A 15,195-nucleotide genomic window follows, 5' to 3' on the forward strand; every position below is an offset into this window, starting at 1 on the left:
CTAAAACTGATCCTGTCTCCCCCACCAGACCCTACAGCCCCAGCTCAATCTCCTTGCCTATACCATTCCACAGTCTTCCCTGTACACTATCCCCTCTTGCATTGCACCTGTAGGTGCAGATGGAACTGAATAAGTATCTAGTACTTCAATAAGGACAGATATTCTGTGACTGCATTTGTAGACGTGTGTATGTTCACAAGTGCTTGGTAGTTTAATATGTGCTGTATTACATGGGTGGTCTGAAAGTGCTGAGTGACGGTGAGTGTGTGAGTGCAAAGTGAACGTAATTTCAGTGTGAGTGGCATCTCTTTGTGAGAACTTGATGACCAGCGTGCTCTTGTGAGTGGAGGGGGAGAGTAAAAAGTGAGACCGTGTGAGAGGAGAATGACTTGTGAACCTTTGCAAGTGTGAGCTGTGTGAATGCAGGATGATGTATCTGTAGACGATCTAAGTAATTAAACTTATCCTTGACAGTTGGCAAGTGGGGATTCAGGTCAGCCTTTTGGACATGCCAAAATGTACTTTTATAGAAGTGGCCAGACACAGATGCTGAGCTCTTGCTGTGGAAAAAGTTCTCTTGGAACTTAGTGCCAATATTTCTTGTAGCTTCTGCCACCAAGGCACCCAAAGAGATCCTCCTTCAAAGACTGCCTGGACAACAATGCACACGACAGCAAAGAGCTCTTCAGCATCATGAAAGAACTCTCCAACCCCAGCGCCAACACCGACGACATCCCGCTCTCACAAGAACTGTGCGACTCTCTGGCCACCTTCTTCCACTGCAAGTTCGCTGACATCCACGACAGCTTCAATACCACGACTGGCCAGACCACTCCAGACCCCACCATCCCTACGAACATCCCCCGCACCAACCGCCTGCTGACCGCCTGGACCAACGTCACTGACGAGGAGACCCGCAATGTAATGAACTCTATCCACTCAGGATCACCTTCAGACCCCGCCCACACCACGTGTTCAACAAAGCAGACGCAGCCATCGCCACCCCAGCTATAGAGGGTCATCAACACCTCCTTCGAGACAGCGATATTCCTGGAAAGCTGGAAACACGCCAAAACCAATGCCCTCCTCAAGAAACCCAAAGTGGACCCCAAAGACCTCAAGAACTTCCAGCCCATCTCCCTGCTCCCGGCGAAGGTCATCGAGAAAGTCGTCAACATACAACTGGCCCACCACCTCGAGGACTGCGACATCCTAGACCCATCCCAGTCCGGATTCAGGCGGAACCAGAGCACCGAGAAAGCCCTCATCCCCGCCACAGACGACATCAGACGCCAACTGGACAGCGGCGAATCAGCTGCCCTCATCCTCCTGGACCTGTCAGCCGCCTTCGGCACGGTCTGCTACCGCACACTAAAGACCCACCTTCAAGAAACAGGAATCCAAGAAAAGGCCCTCGACTGGACCACATCCTTCCTCACAGGCAGGACCCAGAGCGTCCGCCTCCCACCCTTCCGATCCAAAGCCACCGACATCTTCTGCGGCGTAACCCAGGGCTCGCCCCTCAGCTGTTCAGCATCTACATTGCCCCCCTCGCACAAGTGGCCCGCCAGCACGACCTCAACATCATCTCTTATGCCGACGACACCCAGCTCATCAAGGACCCGCACATCGCCAAAACAAACCTTCATGATGGAATGAAAGCCGTCACCGACTGGATGAGGAGCAGCCGCCTGAAGCTTAACTGGGACAAAATGGAGGTCCTCATCCTCGGACCCACCCCCTCAGCATGGGATGACTTGTGGTGGCCGAACACGCTGGGAACAGCACCGACACCCAACAACCACGCACGCAACCTAGGATTCATCCTCGACTCCTCCCTCTCCATGGTGAAGCAGGTCAGCTCGTCGCCTCCTCCTGCTACAACACCATCCGCATGCTCCGCAGGATCTACAAGTGGATCCCAACCGAAACCAGAAGGACGGTAACATAGGCTCTTGTCAGAAGCAGGCTGGACTACGGCAACGCACCCTACGCAGGTATCCCAGCCAAATACCTGCGCCGACTACAACACATACAAAATGCCTCCGCCCGACTGATCCTCAACGGCCCCTGCCGTAGCCACATCACCCCCCACCTGAGAGACCTACACAGGCTCCCTGTCGACAAGAGGATTACATTCAAGCTCCTCACCCATGCACACAAAGCACTCCATAACGCCGGACCAGCCTACCTGAACAGCAGACTCAGCTTCTATGCCCCCACCCGCAGCTCCGCTCAGCCAGCCTCGCCCTCGCCTCTGTCCCCCGCATCCCACGATCGACCTCGGGTGGAAGATCCTTCTCCTACCTCGCCGCCAAGACCTGGAACACCCTCCCCACTCTCCTTCGGCTGACACAATACCTACTCACCTTCAGAAGACTCCTCAAGACCTGGCTCTTCGAGCAGTAGCGGCCCCCTCTCCTCCCCTCCCCCCAGCACCTTGAAACCCTCACAGGTAAATAGTGTGCTTTACAAATGCATTGATTGATTGATTGATTGATTGATTGATTCGTCCTTTCTGAAGGGCCTTCCAGAGCACAGGAACATGCACAGCCATGTATTTAGATAATTTTGATCAGTTTGAGCTAGAAGTCATTTTTTTTTGTCAAACTCTCCAGATTATGCAGCAAACAAAGGATTATATGACAAATGTGGCAAATCCAATATTATTTGAAAAACACTTGAATTGCATAATTCCAGGAGCCCTGCTAATATATCGTCATCACAGGCATGAGTGTTTCAAAATGTATGTTTGGAAACTGTATTCTGATAAAGGTCAGCCAATGCAGAAATTCGTTTTAGTGTACTTAAGTGAAAAGCTTCCAAGTTAAAGTAATATATTTTTGAAACATGAGTCTTTGGAAGAGTTTTAATGATGCATTATATACCACTTAGAGGGCTCCGTTCATGTTTTGGAGCTTAGAGGCAAACCAGGCCACTGACTGGGCACTTTATATTGATGTGCTACATGGCCACATTTGTATTACAAATGAAATCATTAACCGCCTGATTCATCAATCTTTTTTGCGCTCGCAAAGGGCCAGATTCTGAGAATCTGGCCCTTTGCGAGTGCAAATTTTGCATTTGGGATTCATCATCCCAAATGCAAAAATCGCTATTTAGAGACTCGCAAATTTGCGAGGATTAGCATTTAAGGAATCTCTATTAGAGATTCCTTAAATGCTATTCTTGAAACATTTCAAAATTGCGAATTCGCAAATTTCGGCCGCTATTTACTGCGAGGTCAAACCTCGTGGTAAATAGCGAAAACTTAGAAAAATGCTTTTAAAAGCATTTTCTAAGTTGCATGTTACACACACACATGTCCTTTGGACATGTGTGTGTGCAACACCTGTGTGAAATTTCATTTGAGGGGTGCTACAGGGCGTCCTGTGGACACCCCTGGCACCCTTCAAATCGCAATCTTATTTGCGATTAGCTAATTGCTAATCGCAAATAAGGAATACTCCCCATTCATTCCTATGGGCCTTTTGGCCCATAGGAATGAATGGCGAGTTATTCCTTATTTGCGATTAGCAATTTGCTAATCGCAAATAAGGAATGTGTAGGAATCGCATTTTATTATGCGATTCCTACATGATTACCGTTTTGCGAGTCCTTAATAGCGAATCGCTATGATTCGCTATTAGGGGCTCGCAAAACGGCCCGTTGATGAATCAGGCTGTTAATCTTTCCTCCTTCTCTGTCAGCAACAGCCCATAACAAGAGTGGGGACAACAGGTAGGCTGGTAGCAAATAAAACACACAAAGACCCGAAAACTGATAAATAGTCTGTGAAAGACCTGCAAAGTACTTTGGGCCTCATTTATGAGGCCTTGCGTCAGTTTTGCGTTGCTAATGCGTCACTTTTTGTGACACATTGGCGGCGTAAACCATGCTTCCTGTTGCGCACTATTTACAAAGTGACCCCCTGCGCTACATTATACCTGCGTCAGGTATAAAGTATGCAGGGGGGGCGTTCCCGAGCAAAAAGCCTCATAGAAGTGACGCAGTGAAATCTATGTGAATTCACTGCGTCACTTCTGGGACGTCGTTGCGTCAAAATCTTGCGCCTGCCTCACAGCAGGCGTAAGACTGACGCAGGCCCTTTCACATGGGGCTTGCCCCATGTGAAAGGACGCATTGCTGGAGTTGCGACACTTTTGTGACACACTCCAGCAATGTGTCACTTTTGCGCTTACAGATACGTCAGAAATACTGACGTATCTGTAATTCCTTGCGACATGATGCGTCATACAGTAAATATGACGCATCAGGTATGTCGCAAGGAGTGTGCACTGAGAAGTGACACATCGCTGCTTTTGCGCACCGATGCATCATTTCTCATAAATGAGGCCCTTTGGGTGGGGCTGAGGCTGATCCTGAGTCTGAGTCATCATCCCCTGCCTAGACCAGGACAGTTCAAGAACTGCCTCGTATTCCACAGCCCAGGCTATGACAAACAGGGGTGGGGTCTAACTGGGTTAAAGCCCTTTCAGTCTAATGGGCATTGCGCGCCTGGTGTATGTTTGCAAATATACATAGTTGACTCTCATGGGTTGTGTGTGCACATGTATATGATCTACACCGGAGGGGAAAAGCAGGGGGAGTGTAGACAAGAAGGGTGTAAAGCGAAAAGCAGCTCCATTGATAAGGGAGATGTCCTGAAAATACAAGTACTACTATGCAGTACGTGAAAACAAAGAAAAAACTAGGTCTGAAAACCAGGAGCAGTGTAAGGAGACATGTACTTGGTCCATGTGCCTGCATGTCATGATGAATGGCATTAAAGAAAATTAGAGTAACGCAGAGGTTTATCAATGCTAGGAGATGGGTGGCCTGTAAGCCCACAGATAGAACACAACACATCTCTGAGGCAGCACATGCGCTGTTTAGGCGAGACACAAAAATAGCATGCCTATTAATATGCAACTTTATACCACTTAGCTGACCTTTCAAAGTGCTGTCAATAACGTGCCAAATGTTAGTGAATTAATTAAAACTTAGTTTAATAGCTTTGGAAGGATGGAAGACTGTGGTGGCCTTGTCAGGGTTTGAACCGCAACCCAAGGGTTGCAGATCACAGCAGTCACAGCAGGAGAGTGTTAAATGCCTGTAGCCTTGCTGACAAGAAGCCCTTATTAGTGTTTACTGAAGGGTTGGGAACAACCTTTTTTTTATTTATCGAGCTTTGGTATCTCTCATGGAATGAAGTTTTATATTGCTGTTTTTCTTTTTATGAGGCATTTTGTTTGAATTCATTAATGATGGTCAAAAAGGGTTGAGGGGAGCTCAGATAACTTCCTTCATTGGGAACAACACGTCCCCGTTACAGGATGAACGCCTTTTACCTGATAGAGACATCTCTTAAGAAGGATGCTGAGAGTGAGTTAGGGTCATCTGGTCGGCGTCCTGTCATTGCCGCCAAAGAGGAAGGCAATGAGGCAAACCGAGTGCAGAGCAATGGACGGGAGGCAATAACTCCTCCGTGGCATCTGGAACAGCGCTAATGCGAAGAAATCGCTCAGGCTTAGGGGGGAAAAGAAATCCATGAAAGCAATGAGGCGATTGGAATATGTAAAACACCCCGCGCTGCTTTAAACTCTAGATTTGATATTGATGATTATTATGCTTGGGATTTGCATATGTTCATTAATATTATTTTTTTGCCACACACGCGTAGTTCATTATTATTATTATTGCAAACCCTACAAGGATAAAATAAAACAATACACAATATGATAGGCTTTACATGCTATAGGTTTTGGGTAAGCATGGGGCATATTACCAACAACTAGCTATAATTATCGCTATGTTGGCTTAGCGGCAATATTTTTATCGCCGAGCTGCGGCGATTTTTATCGCTTAGGAGCCTTGCTATTATCAAGGTTTATCTCCTAAGCGATAGAAATCGGCCAAAATGCAGGAATATTGCTGAAAAGTCAGCGATATTCATGCATTACCGAGCTAATGCTCTTAGCCATATTATCCACTTCCCAATGGATGACATGGCTAAGAACTGCTCAGGGCAGGTGTTAGCTTTTGGAGATATTCGCGCTTAGCGTGAATATCTTTAAAAGCTGGTAATAGGAGATAGCGATGTTAGCGACTGTTTCCAGTTGCTAACATCTTGGCACGCCCACTTTGCATGTCATTAGTGATAAATATCACTGACATGCAAAGCGGGGCCCAAGATGGTCGCTATCTCTTACTAGCTGTCGCTATCTGGTGTTAGCGTCAGCTTGGTAATAGGGAGATAATTTTATCTCCGCTTTCTTGGCTTTTAAAGTAAAAAAAGCGGAGATAAACCCCCTTGATAATATGCCCCTATATTTTTAATAAATTTGTGTATTGAATGGTCATTTGAAGACTTAAGGGTCCCCACCTTTCTTTCTACTGTCTTCGAGCCATTTAATGCATTGCATGTTTTCCTGAAGCACTCTATCAGCGACTGTTGCTAAGAAAGTCTGCGCATCTCTGCACATCCTTAGACCCCCCATCAACAACTCCTCACACGCACTTGGATAATGTCCTGAAAAGGTGACAGCAGGTCCTCAGCAGTGGCCAGTGGATGGTTTCCAACATGAAGGGAACATGATCAAAATTAGTGGCAGCTACAAAGATGTCGACCATCGTCAAAAATTAAATCTACATCTTAGCAACAGAGATGTTTCTCTGAAATTCCCTGACACTGACATTTATGAGCAAATTGTATGAGACTGCTTACCTTGCTTAGATTATTCCTGTGGGTGTTTTACTGAAGGAAATCTGCCTTAGAATTACAGTCACTCCAGATTTTTGTCTTTTTCTGGGCCCTGTGTTTGCTACATGGGCGCTAAACAGTAGTAAAATGCCCCTGCTTACAATCTAAAAGGTGTGCTGTACTTTACAACTACCTGTTGAACTTCCTTATAAGTCCATTGTAAATGGTGGCGAACGTGTACCCACAGCATGGAAAGGTAATTGTCATACAGTGAGCTTCAGTATATACTTACATCACCCACATCGATGACAAAAAATATATTTGTGCTTGGAGCACCATTGTGCTCTGGCTGGGCTGCAGTTTAAATTAACTGCATTGACACATGGCAGTGTAAGATGCCTTTGTATGTAGGAAAAGCCTATTTTGAAATAGTCACGTCACCTCTATAACGTGTCTATACAAAAGGGTGCCAATATATACAAATAACACACACTACATATTGGGATTTGTGTGCCCTCACAGTGAAATACAAGTTAAAAAATCAGTTTCACTTTGTAAACCTTGCTTTAACTTTCTCGAAGTGAATTCATTTGGGAATGAAATTATTTAATTCCCTATCTCCACTTAGAAAAAAAAACTAGACAATTGCTTGAAAGACATTTTCCGCTTGCGTGAAATCATATTTGTTTATAACTTAAGGAGAAATATTGATATCTCTGCTTCATCCTAATTGATGTTTGTTGTGTCGTATCTATTTTTCTAAATTATTTGTGATATTTTTATTTTGTTATGTTTTGACTTTTTAACAGTTTTGTTATTGCTAAGTATATTGAACATTTTCCTCAGTTAAACCTCTCTGCCCAGTGAAATAGCTTCCGGGGTTATATCCAGGTTTAAATGATTGAAACTGATGTCTGTGGCTTTATTCCTTGTGGTGGACTCCCATCCATATTAATTAATTATCCCCTTTATTTTACCTCACTTTCACAGGGTCATTGGATTAATTCCATAGGGCCCAGCTGACCAATTTCGGGCCGGACCATACAGAAGCCCTTATCAGAGAGAGTTCTGTTGCCTATAAGTGTGCTGAAGCCCTGGCCAGATGGAACTTTCTCAGAACCGCTGAGCCTGTAACCAGGCGAGGTCGCCCCCACACACACCTGCTACTGCCTCACTTGCCTTTGTTTTATTTTGCTCAAGCTTGCCCTCGTTTTCCCTTTGCTGCCTTCGTTTTCTTTTAGTTTTCCACAGGGCGACCCAGCCCCGCTGAGCTGCCCCCTGCCCTCCTTTCACGCCGCTGCCTCCCGGATGCCACGCCGCCTCGTGCCCATTCGCCGCCCGCTCCCGCCACTCAGCTGCTCCTCCCTCCCGGCTCCTTCTTATGTCGCCCATGCATACGCACAGCGGTCACGCGCAGCGGGCGCGCCGATTGTGTGCCGAGGGCGCGCCAAAGGCAATCCCGTCTGCGCCCGTCCGCGCCTGGACCGTGCCCAGCGCCAGAACCCCTGCCCCCGCCGCCGATGCAAGACTACCCGACAGACCTACGATGCCGCCACTCTCAACGCTCCCAATGCCGGCCGGAACCCTGCCTGCTACCGAGCTACCCCGAGACGCAACCACGGACCCTTCTCCTGCCAAGCCTGCCGATTCACCTGCTACCGGACCTGCACCACCCCCGCCAAGTCGAGCACCAGCAGCAACCACCTGAAGTGCATCCTGCTCAATACCCGCTCCGTCCACAGGCACGCCGTGGAACTCTGGGACCTGCTCAATGCGACAGCACCGGACGTCGCCTTCCTCACCGAAACCTGGATGAACGCCTCCTCAGCGCCCGACATTGCCATAGCCATCCCGGACGGATACAAGATCACCCGGAGGGATCACGTCAACCAGACGGGAGGAGGCATCGCCATCGTACACAAGAACACCATCCGCATCTCGACTAACGACGACAAAACCTTCACCGCCGCCGAACACCTGCACTTCCAGATACACACTGACCCCAAGACCACCCTTCGAGACACCCTCATCTACACACCACCGGGACCACGCACACAATTCAGCGAAGAAATCGCAGACTTCATCAGCCCGCACGCCCTTCCCTCCGCTGACTACTCCTCCTAGGGGACCTCAACTTCCACCTGGAGAACAACAACGACAGAAACACCACCACCCTGCTGGACAACCACGCCAACCTCGGACTCAAGCAACTGGTGAACACCCCCACCGACTACGCTGGCCACACGCTTGACCCCGTCTTTTCATCCAGCAAGCACATCTCCTTCAGCCACGCCACCGGACTCCACTGGACCGACCACAGCTGCGTCCACTTTAGCTTCAGAAGAACGACCCACCACCACCCGCAACAGGTTCCCCGCCGAAGCTGGAGCAAGATCACCGCCGAGCAGCTCACCGCCTCCCTCGACCAGAACACTCCCACCAGCACAACGGACCCCAACGAAGCAGCCAGCAACCTCACCAAGTGGCTGACCGCCTGTGCTGATGACCTCGCACCACTAAAGAACCCTCCCAATAGATCCGGCAGCAAGAAAACCCCCTGGTTCACCGACGAACTCAAGGAATCCAAGAAGAACTGCTGCACCCTCGAGAAAGCCTGGCGGCTCGACCAGACCACAGACAACATGACCGCCCTCAAGCACGCCACCCGCAAAAACCATCAGCTGATCCGCGCCACCAAGAAGACGGCACTCAAAGAACGACTGAACAACAACGCCCACGACAGCAAGGAACTCTTCAGCATCGTCAAAGAGTTCTCCAACCCCAGCACCGGAAACAACGTCATCACTCCCTCGCAAGACCTCTGCAACTCACTCGCCACGTTCTGCCACCGCAAGATCGCCGACATACACAACAGCTTTGATGCGCAGACCACGCACTCTACCACCGAACCAACGCCCGCCACCAACACCCTCTGCAACTGGACCCCGATCAGCACCGAAGACACCACCCGCACAATGAACTCCGTACACTCCGGATCACCAACCGACCCCTGCCCAGACCACGTCTTCAACAAAGCTGACGCCATCATCGCACCCCATCTCCGAGACATCATCAACTCCTCCTTCCACACCAACACTTTCCCGGAGAGCTGGAAGCACGCCAAGCTGACCGCCCTCCTGAAGAAACCAACGGCAGACTCCACCGACCTCAAGAACTACCGCCCCATCTCGCTCCTTCCTTTTCCGGCCAAAGTCATTGAGAAGACCGTCAACAGACAGCTTGCCGCCTTCCTCAAGACGAACGGATCCCTTGACCCCTCGCAGTCCGGGTTTCGGGCCAACCACAGCACCGAGACCGCCCTAATCGCAGCCACCGACGACATCAGAACCCTGATCGACAACGGGGAAACAGCGACCCTCATCCTCCTGGACCTCTCTTCGGCGTTTGACACTGCCTGCCACCACACCCTAGTGAAGCGCCTCAGCAACATCGGAATCCGAGTGAAAGCACTGGAGTGGATCATCTCGTTCCTCACCGGAAGAACCCAGAGAGTCCGCCTCCCCCGTTCAGATCCGAGGCCACCGAAGTCATCTGCGGCGTACCACAAGGATCTTCACTCAGTCCAACCCTCTTCAACGTCTACATGAGCCCCATCACAGCCATCGCACGCCAACACAACCTCAACATCATCTCCTACGCCGACGACACCCAGCTAATCCTCTCCCTCACCAACGACCCCACCACCACCAGAGCCAACCTACACGAAGGGATGAAAGACGTCGCCGACTGGATGAGGAACAGCCGCCTTAAACTGAACTCAGACAAGATGGAAGTCCTCATCCTGGGATCATCACCCGCTGCCTGGGACGACTCCTGGTGGCCCCCGGCCGGGGCACAGCTCCCAAACCAACGGACCACGTATGCAACCTGGGCTTTATCCTGGACTCCTCCCTGTCGATGACCAGACAAGTCAGCGCTGTCTCATCTTCGTGCTACAAGACCCTGCGCATGCTCTGCAAGATCTTCAGATGGATCCCGACTGAAACCAGAAAGACCGTCACCCAGGCACTCGTCACCAGCCGACTGGACTACAGGAACACCCTCTACGCCGGAACCACAGCCAAACTTCAAAAAAGACTCCAACGCATCCAGAACGCCTCCACATGCCTCATCCTGGACATCCCCCGACACAGCAACATCACCAGACACCTGAGAGACCTGCACTGGCTCCCCGTCAACAAGAGAATCACGTTCAGACTCCTCACCCACACACACAAGGCTCTCCACGACCTGGGCCCCAAGTACCTCAACGACCGCATGACCTTCTACACGCCCACCCGCCAGCTACGATCGACCAGCCACGCCCTCGCCACCGTACCATCTGCAGAGCCACCGCCGGAGGAAGATCCTTCTCCTACCTGGCAGCCAAGACTTGGAACTCCCTCCCCACCCACCTTCGGCGAACCCAAGACCATCTCTCCTTCAGGAAGCAGCTCAAGACCTGGCTGTTCGAGCAGTAGCATACCCCTCTCCCCCAGCGCCTTGAGACCCTCCCGGGTGAGTAGCGCGCTTTACAAATGCCGTGATTGATTGATTGATTGAACTTTGAAAAAGTTGAGACTTTGTCATTTGCTAAATCTCTTGATGACTGGGACAAAGTGATGAGGTTTGCACAGAGAGGTTGCTTAAATGCCAGGGAAAAAATCCATGTCCGTCCTGCTCTGAGCTTTTGGCAGCTCTGAAAACTGGTTTAGTGTGGGACCTCATCTCAAAGGTATCTAGCTCCTGGACCCTCACCCAGCTATGACTTCCAGCCGTGCACTGCAGGAGGATGTACAACCTTGGACAGGGTGTGATGACCAATCCATCTGACCAATGAAGCACAGTCAGTGTCCACAAAATCCATGTTGGCCCGCTTGGAGATTGGAAAAGAACAGCTGCAGTGGGAGTTTGATGTCAATGTATCTGACACCAAAGCACCCTTGTTGGCCACTGTTTTGCACCTTGCCCTACTGGAAGAGACTCTAGTAAGAAGGTAAAATCTAAATCAGAGTACGCCACCTAGTATATATCTGAACTCAGGTTCATTGTAGCCAGTCTGAAATCTCACCTGGGCCCCGATCAACAGTAAACAGTGACTTCTGATTGGTGCTTAACTTTTTCAAAGCATGTTTTGCCCTATAACTTTAAATTTTTTATCTCCGGTTCCCTTAATCTATTTCGACGATCTTGGTATCTTTTTGCTCATTACATTGTTGTGCTATTTTTTTATCAGGTTTGGAAATTTTATTCATTTTTTTTTTACTTTAAAACTTGTGTTAATTTTTGAGCTTAGTGCATGTTATCTGGGGATTGTCAGCTGCTTATGCCACACCTACCAAGGGTTGAGCAGTGATTCCGTCAGAACTGTGTTTTCACCTACCAGATTCTCTCAGCAATGTGTTTTGACCTAACCAGAGTGGATTTATTGAGTTGGTAGGGGTACCCTTCTCCCAAATTAATAACCATATTTCTGACACAAGAATTCAGGCTGTCACGTGAAAGCCCAGCTTGGGAGGAACTTCATTTCATTCACATATATTTGTAGCTTTTGTGAGCAAAAATGACATTTTATGAGAAAAAAAGTATTGCAACTTTGCACATTGGGGCATATTACCGAGCAATAGCGATAATTATCACTATTGATTGGTTAGAGACAAAAATGTATCGCCGACCTGCGGCGATTTTTATCGCAGATAAACCTTGGTATTACCAAGGTTTATCGCAAATGCGATAAAAATCGGCCGCAATGCATGAATATTGCTGAAAAGTCCGCAATATTCATGTATTACCGAGCTAATGCTCTTAGCCATGCTATCCACCTACCATTGGATAACATGGCTAAGAACTGATCAGGGGCAGGTGTTAGCTTTTGGAGATATTTGCGCTTAGCGCAAATATCTCCAAAAGTTGGTAATAGGAGATAGCGATGTTAGCGACTGTTTCCAGTCGCTAACATCTTGGCACGCCCACTTTGTATGTCATTAGTGATAAATATCACTGACATGCAATGCGGGGCCCAAGATGGTCGCTATCTCCTACTAACTGGTGTTAGCGACAGCTAGGTAATAGGGAGATAATTTTATCTCCGCTTTCTTGGCTTTTAAAGCCAAAAAAGCAGCGATAAACCCCCTTGATAATATGCCCCATTGTTCGATGGGAGCTAAAAGCTGTGCAGTGATAAAGAGGAGCCATTATTCAATTCTGAAGTTGCATTCCTCACGTCTGAAGTTGCATGGAAGACATAGTTCAAAAAATGTTGTCCACTGCATGCCTGTGTTTCTAAATTATTAATTGAAATATGAATACACTCTGTTACGTCCATAGTAAATTCGGCATGTGGTATTCATTGCCCAACCTAGAAAATTTTACTGCAGCAAGAGTGGCAGGCTTTCATTTGTTTCTTGCAAGCAAAAAACACCACAGGCGGACTACAGCAACGTAGCGATTTATATAAGAATGAAGTGATAAAGATGGGCAGAGAATGGCAAGGACAAAGAGGGAAAATTAAGAAAAATAAAGAGCTTTGGGGCAGATTTACAAGCCCCCTGCGCCCCTTTTACGCCGCCGTTGCGTCACTTTTGTGACGCAGCTCCGGCGCAAAAGAAGCGCCATGGTGCGTGGTATTTACAACGTGACGCATCTGGGAGATGCGTCACGTTGTAAAGCTCTGCGCCAGAAGGAGGCGTTCCTGCGCAGGGGGGGGGCGTTCCTGCGCAGGAATGCCTCCTAAAGTGGCTGAGTGAAATCTCCAAGATTTCACTCAGTCACTTTGGGGCCCATGCTGCATCAAAACCCTGAGCCTGCTTGAAGCAGGCGTAAGGATTGAGGCAGAATTAACAAGATAGGGCCCCCCAGAGCCTTGCCGGAGCTGCATCGCGCTTGCGACGCAACTCCAGCAATGCGCCGCTTTTATGGCACAGATGCGTCACGCATCGGTGCCGTTTTTGCCCATTGGTGCGGCGCATTGTGAATGCGACGCATCAATGGTGGCGAAGGCATGGCGCAAAATAAGTGGCGCATCCCTGCTGATATGCAGGGATGCGCCACTTATTGTAAATCTGCCCCTTAATATTTTAGAAATAAGTAAATGTTTTGTATGTGCATTTGATAATCTTCTATGTTTTCCGGCCATCTTACCCTCTGTACTGGTAACCCATCACATTTCGTTGAGATTCCAAATTGATATGTCTGTCTAAAACAGAACAGATTGTGGCTGGGTAACTTTTGCGCAACTATAACTAGATTAGTATTCTCCTTATATGAAGGCTCAAGGGAACAGGGGAAAGCGGCCACTTGCGTCCCCAAAGGAGTCCTCTGCAACCAGAGAATTCAGTAATAAAAGGAAAGTTGTCCCCGAGCACATATATGTCAATTCTTATGTTATTCCAAGAGAAAAGATAACCACAGTCAAATGAATGTCCTTTCACAGTTCATCAGATTAAATTCTTTTAATTTCCATTTCTTTTCTCTTCAAAACATCAAATCTCTTCATGGTCTTCATCTAGTTCAAACAGAGGTAGCCAACACGTGTTTCGTCAGAGGGTACAGTCACCCAAATGACTTCTTCAGGGCTACAACAGAATAAACAAATCCATAATATATACAACTCTCTTTATGTACACAAATGGTCCTTCACCAGTGACTATGTATACCAACAGGATACAAGAGTTAAAACTATAAAGATTTACAAAAAGTGGAGATCTGTACAGATACTGAAAGAAGTCACATGAGGATCTACAGCACACCTATCAGGTATAATACTAAAAATGAATAAACATGTGTTGGCTACCTCTGTTTGAACTAGATGAGCTGAGCTCGTCATGAGCATGGAAAGGGTTAAGCGGTATACTTCTAGCCTGTGCATGTGTTGTTCTGAGCAATCCCCGCTGGATGTGTTTATGGATGTTACTTACAAGAGTTTTTCTGTTTTAAGGACATTCAACCAAAGTATTTTATTATATTTATATGTTTCAAGGTAAAGAGATTGCTGCTTCTATTTCTGAACCTCGCAGTAGATCATGGATAAATTGCATATTCAATGTGTCTCATCATATCTCTCTCTCTCTCCCTCCACACAAAAGAGAATTGTTTATCATGAATAACAATCCCTTTCAAATTTAACTCGTGTTGGATTAAAAGAAAGTTTTTTTTCCATCCAGCTGTAGTCAGATTCAAATACAGTGTGGAATAATTTGTTGAGTACATAATATGCTGCTAATAAAAATGGCAATCCTTTTTCGTATATTTTAGGGTTAGTGTGTAAATTTAATTTTGGTTGATGTTGGAGTTGATCCTTTCTGCATGGTCATCCCCAACATTTGTGCCTTCAACGCCTGTTTTCTGAACCTGTTTTTGTTAGCTTTTAGGAATCTGCACACTATACCACCACTTATCAGTGCTAAAGTACTTGTGCTCCCTCCTTTAACATGGTAACATTGGCTTACACCTAATTGAAACATTTAGGGCCTCAACACTTTTGCGCCCTTGGA

This window comes from Lissotriton vulgaris, chromosome 8 (assembly GCF_964263255.1).
Source record: "Lissotriton vulgaris chromosome 8, aLisVul1.2, whole genome shotgun sequence".
Classification (NCBI taxonomy): domain Eukaryota; kingdom Metazoa; phylum Chordata; class Amphibia; order Caudata; family Salamandridae; genus Lissotriton; species Lissotriton vulgaris.